Source organism: Emys orbicularis, chromosome 1 (genome assembly GCF_028017835.1).
Source record: "Emys orbicularis isolate rEmyOrb1 chromosome 1, rEmyOrb1.hap1, whole genome shotgun sequence".
NCBI classification, from domain to species: Eukaryota; Metazoa; Chordata; order Testudines; family Emydidae; genus Emys; species Emys orbicularis.
Window position 1 is genome coordinate 236408867 of NC_088683.1, and position 6000 is coordinate 236414866.

A 6000-nucleotide genomic window follows, 5' to 3' on the forward strand; every position below is an offset into this window, starting at 1 on the left:
TCTTGAATTTGGCTTACTGCATAGTATTTTGCTTATTGGCATAACCTACTTTATTGAAGGGCCTAATCCACCACTGAGTTACTGCAGTTTTACAGTGGTGAACCAGTCCCAAACTCCACTGTCTTTTTGGAGTCTCATTTTGTGAAGTTTGTGCTAACAGCCCACAATTGTTTTAGCTGAACTTCCCATTAGTGTTTTCTGTTGTGGATCAGCTTGAGCGTTCTGTTGTTGCTGGGTTTGAAATGTAAGGACTTTCCTAAGATAAATAGATAGGACAGCTGGAATGTGCTCCAATTTAATTCATTTATATTTCTCCTCTCTGCACTGTATGCTACTTCAGCTTTAGACTTGCAATATATTTCCAATAAAGAAAATAAAACCATTCAAATAATAAATCCTCATTCATCTAATGTATTTAACAAGTGATTTAAAGAAACTGTCCTCTTAGCACAGCAATTTTATTTTTACTTGTAAATTACAGCTAGTACACGATATTTCATGTCAATTCAGCACTTACAGAATATAGTGTTATTTTGTTATACTGGCTAACATATTTGCTATCAGTTTTAACGGTAGGCATGCAAGCTACAGTAAATTGTTGAAAGTACATTGAAACATATTGAACTGGTAGGTGTCAACGATGTCTGTAGATTGGCAAACACTGCAAGTACCATAAATTATGCTCAGGTTAGTTTAATACATGACCTAGACTGCAGAGCAAACTATTTCCTGTTCATCTGCAGAACAGGAGACATGGATGAATAACAGAGACAGTTAGATGGACAGATATGCAGAAAGAGCAATATAAGCTCTTGTGCCTGGACAATATCAAAAAGCACAAAGTTGACATTTCTTAAATCATCTTTATATGTTTGGTTTCCCACTAACTATTTATTAATGCATACTCAGACCTTTCATACCTTTTCAGGAGGTGTCACATTGATTATTTGCATTTTTGTTCCATACATTGAATCCATAACAAGAAAGGAGACTTTTGTTTGAGGGGTTTCTGATAATAGTTATCCAAACTCACCTTGGGAATCCGACAACAGCAGTTGTAGCAGTGTAATTCTACAAGTGTAGACACTTTATTTACTTCACTTTGGGATGTTTTTACATCCTGCAATTCAAGCTATGACTGCAGAAAAATAGCAAATTTCAGTTCTAAGTTCTACTAGCATTTTTTCCCAGCCATGATTCTTTTGAACCTTTATTAGATTAAGTCAGTATATTTTTAGTAATAACTGTCAATATTCATTAAGGAAGTTTGTTTTCATATCTTAGGTCAATTCTAAAGCAGTAACACAAATTTTTACTCAAAACCTTGAGCCAATTAATTGTGAAACAATTGAACAATAGTAACTAAAAAGTCAAATGGTTAATTTAGAAGTGAAAGTATGGGTTTCAATGTAACCAAATATCCATGCTCTCATTACCAATAGAATTGCATAAGGAAAATAGTATAGCACACCATGAATGATTGTGTTGTCATTATGGACAAATCAAATGACGAAGAACACAAAGTAACTGCCTTTGAAGCAAAAGTATTATGGACTCTCTTATCCTTAGTGTTAACAGAACTTCAATAAATTTACCAGAGACTGGGCTGAAATCATGGTTCCACTGACTTCAGTACAGCCTGAATTTCACTCTTGATCTCACAGAAAATAAAACTTGCAGACTTTACCCATAATTTTTCTCTTGGCTTGCAATGCACAGTAAGCCTAGACTAAAACAGCATGGCGAGCTGTGCAGCCAAGTTTCTAAAGGAACCCAACCTTGTACGGTAGGCTTGTGAGATGGGACATAGGTTGGAAGCAGGTTTGCTATTCCATTTTGCTTACAATAAACATTATTAACATTTCTGAAGGATATCTGAGGCTAGGTCTACACTACGGGGGGGGGGGGGGGAATCGACCTAAGATACATGAATAGCGTAGCTGAAGTTGCGTATTTTAGGTCGACTTACCTGGCTGTGAGGGTGAGGACGGCAGCGAGTTGACCGCTGCCGCTCCGCCGTTGACTCCGCTTCCGCCTCTTGCCGCAGTGGATTTCTGGAGTTGACGGCAGAGCGATCAGGGGTCGATTTTTATCGCGTCTTCACTAGACGCGATAAATCGATCCCCAATAGATCCCCAATAGATCGATTGCTACCCGCCGATCCAGCGGGTAGTGAAGACGTGCCCTTAAAGTCTCTCCCCACTGACCACCACTAACTGAAGAGCTATAAAATTGTTCAAGAATTGTGGTGAGGACAACCACATAAGTACTGCCATGGACCAATGGTTATCTAATCAATGCAAGATGCCTCAAAGGAAAGTGAACTACCTTCTCCCATGCAATCCCAAACACATCGGACTTAACTGTGCAGTACTATAACTAGGGCTTTATTTTTCCAGTCACCAGCTGATGATCATCCAAACAAGACTGCATTGAGTCACTTAGGACTTTCTGGAAAAATATTAGGGCAGCAAAAAAATGCTGAATGAATGACCAATGAGCAAAGGAAATAAAAAGGAAGTTTAGCTATTGATGACAAGCAGTCACAAAAATACTCTTACAAGGTGGCTAATCCAGATCGGATGCAGCCTAAGGAATTAGCCAATACTTTACCACTGACAATTATTTTTGAAAAACCATGGAAAACTTAAAAATAATGAAAATAAAAATAAACCATCTACTTAGCGTAGCCACTATCCCCAGTAAACTAATGAAACAAATATTGATTGGGGGGGGGGGGGGGGGAGTGCTAAATGTCAGGTTGGTAATGTAACTGTGAACAATATGAAGCTAAAATCTCCAAAGAACATACCTTGCCAGGTGTAAGTGTTTGCTCTTTTTGACAGAATTAGAAATAAATAATTGATAAAGGAGAAGTAATAGGTGGGAAATAGCAGGATTTTACCAATCATTTGACACAGTGTCTCATAAAATCTCACTCTCAAAATTAGGCCAAATTGGGTTAGATATGGGCATAGAGATATGGACTGCAAAATGGTGTATGCACCATAGAGTTGTGACAAATGGCAAAGTAGTGAATTAGCAGAAAGTAGTTAGGGTAGTACTGCAAGTATCTGTGTTAGGCCTGGTATTGTTTAGCATTATCATTAATGATCTAGAGGAGAGATTAAACAGAACAGTGATGAGATTCAAAGATGACACTAAATTGGGAGGAAACTGCCAGTCAAAGGGCTGGTCTACACTGGGGGGGGGGGGGATCGATCTAAGATACGCAACTTCAGCTACGCGAATAGCGTAGCTGAAGTCGAAGTATCTTAGATCAAATTACCTGGGGTCCACACGGCGTGGGATCGACGGCCGCGGCTCCCCCGTCGACTGCGCTACTGCCGCTCACTCTGGTGGAGTTCCGGAGTCGACGGTGAGCGTGTTCGGGGATCGATATATCGCGTCTTAACGAGATGCGATATCGATCCCGGATAAATCGATTGCTACCCACCAATACGGGTACACACAAATACTGTGTCAGATACACTCACCTTCCCTTTGTAGCTAGTAGGCTTTGAACTGAACCAGGCAACTGATCTTTACTCTGGGCTACTAACTGGTCCACTTTGTGACTACGGATCATCTCTAGTAAAGTCTCCGTACAAATCAATCACCTCTACCCCTGAATCAATTTTAAATTTAAAAGCAGTATTGCAAATCTTAAGATTAGCACCCCAACTTGTCCATGGATGCTGCTTTTGGAAACAAATCCCAGTAACCAGGCATAACCCACCCAAGGATGAGTTATCTCACCAGTTTCTTTGCTTTGACAGAATCTCAATGTCCTTTTATTTTTCCTTTACATTCCTGTAAATGCTTCCACTAGCTAAACCGACCAAGTTTCCTGTTTTCTCCTTTGCTTATGCCAACTGTATTTCTACCCTGGGAAGTAATATCTCCTAAGAAGGATCTTTAAGGTGATTCTTTATGCCCCCATAGGAATTCTTTCTTTGCTTATTTTTGAGCCACTTCCCTCCTACACTCTTGCTGGATGATCTGCATTTTTACTAGGTCAGACAGTCATGCATCTATACCAACAGTTTCAGAGTTAGCTCAGCCATTAACTTATATACATATATCTGTATATTTAAGATTCCTTGGATAAAATCCCAACTACTAAACAATCTCTTAATGTTCCTTACTTACTGATACCTAAGCCACATAGCACTTCTTTGATTATGGCTCTTATAAATGCGTATACTCTTTCTCTGGCTCTTTGTATTCTCTGGTCAAAGCATACCTGTTTGTGTATTACATACCCATTTAGAATGGAATACTAATAAGGTTTTTAAAGACTGATACCATAGTTCCTCTTATTTCCTTCCCCAGCGAAGGTGCTTGATCTATAAATATTATCTTCACTCCCCACTGAATAACTTAATGAGATGATTTGTTCTTCATCATTCTGTGTTAAGCTTTGTTTCTTCAGTATCTGCTGAAGTACTCCTTCCCCTCCAATGATTCTGGGAGTTGAATAAATTAATGTCTCATGGAGGGTTGAACATCAGCTTATTTCCCCCCCTCTTATTTATGCCAGTTGAAAATTATTCAATTCCTGACACCATATCATGTGAAACATGGTAAAGAATCACAAAGAGTCTTTATCTTCGAACACTGAGCACACACCTTTAGATAAAGGAAGACTATATTATCCCTTCAACTACTCTTTCTGAGACTTTCTGCCTCATTGTAGAGCTTCTGCTTAGAACCTTCCCATCCCCTCCAGCCTGCCAGCGACAGTTCCAAAGAAACAGTATATATTCTTGCAATCTTTGTACAGTAAATCAGAAAAAAGATTGAATCGATAATATAAGACATATTATTTGAAATTTGTTGTAAACAGGACTCTGTCCTTTAGATCACTTCCTGCACTTAGTGTATGTTGACTCAACCTACTGTGAAAATGCACTGTTTACAAAAACATAGTTTCAGGAAGTATTTCAAGAATGTATGTTGAGCTTTAGTTAAGCAAAACCTTATTATCAAAGATATGTATTCGCTTTTATAACCACTTTACCCAAGGGTGGCCAAAGTTGTTGGGTTTTTTTATGTCCCATCAGTGGTTTAGCTGTGGTTAGCAGTGATCCTCTGGTATTCCCAACCTCAAGCATTCACAATCATGGCTCAGACTGCCCCAACTCTGAAAATCCAAGGACTGGCTAAAACAAATCAAGAGATTAAAAAAAACATATATACATGCTGGATTATTTAAATTTGCTTTCTGGTTTATGAGCCTTTAAAATTCATATTTTGAAGTTTTTCTCCACAACCATCAGTAACTAGAAAGTTACTTTAGAAAAAGAAAGTAAGTTGAGATTCTCATGTAGTCAACCAATTTCAAGAGCTGGGACTGCAGAAAAACTGCTAAATATCACAAGACTTGTGACAAAATTGAGACAGTTGGCAACACTTGATCCCTACTATGTAACTTATGAGTTAGGTGTGCTGGTAGGTGGGGGGAGGGACAGTGGAACGTCACTGAGCAATGCTGCCAGGCATGTCAGCTCAGGGAAGCAATGCACTTTGTAGAGCTCCTTATTCTCTTTATTGCTTGTCCAAAGAGGGCAGTATCTTCTCCCAGCTAGTTGCTGCTGATGATGACAGAATGTGTGGAGGTACCAGGAGGATGGACATTCTCCCAAGCCAATTACCAGAGCCCAGGGAAAGCCCCACATTTCTAGGACTACCAGGGATCCTAGAAATCCCATTGCCATGGAAAAAGGCAGAAAAGCATGGAATTTGCATTTTTACACAGAATCTTTAGTTTTTACATTTTGTGAAAAAATAAAAATATATACAGTAGAATCCTGTTTATCTGAGCCTCCATTATCCAGCTCTCTGTATAAACCGAACCGGGGCTCATACTATCACCCCCGGGTGGTGGGGCTTCAGCTGAAGCCTGAACCTTACCACCTGCGGCTGACAGTGGGAGCCCCGCCACCCAGGGTTGAAACTGTCAGCCTCAGCTCAGTTAATACTGAGAGCCAAATAATG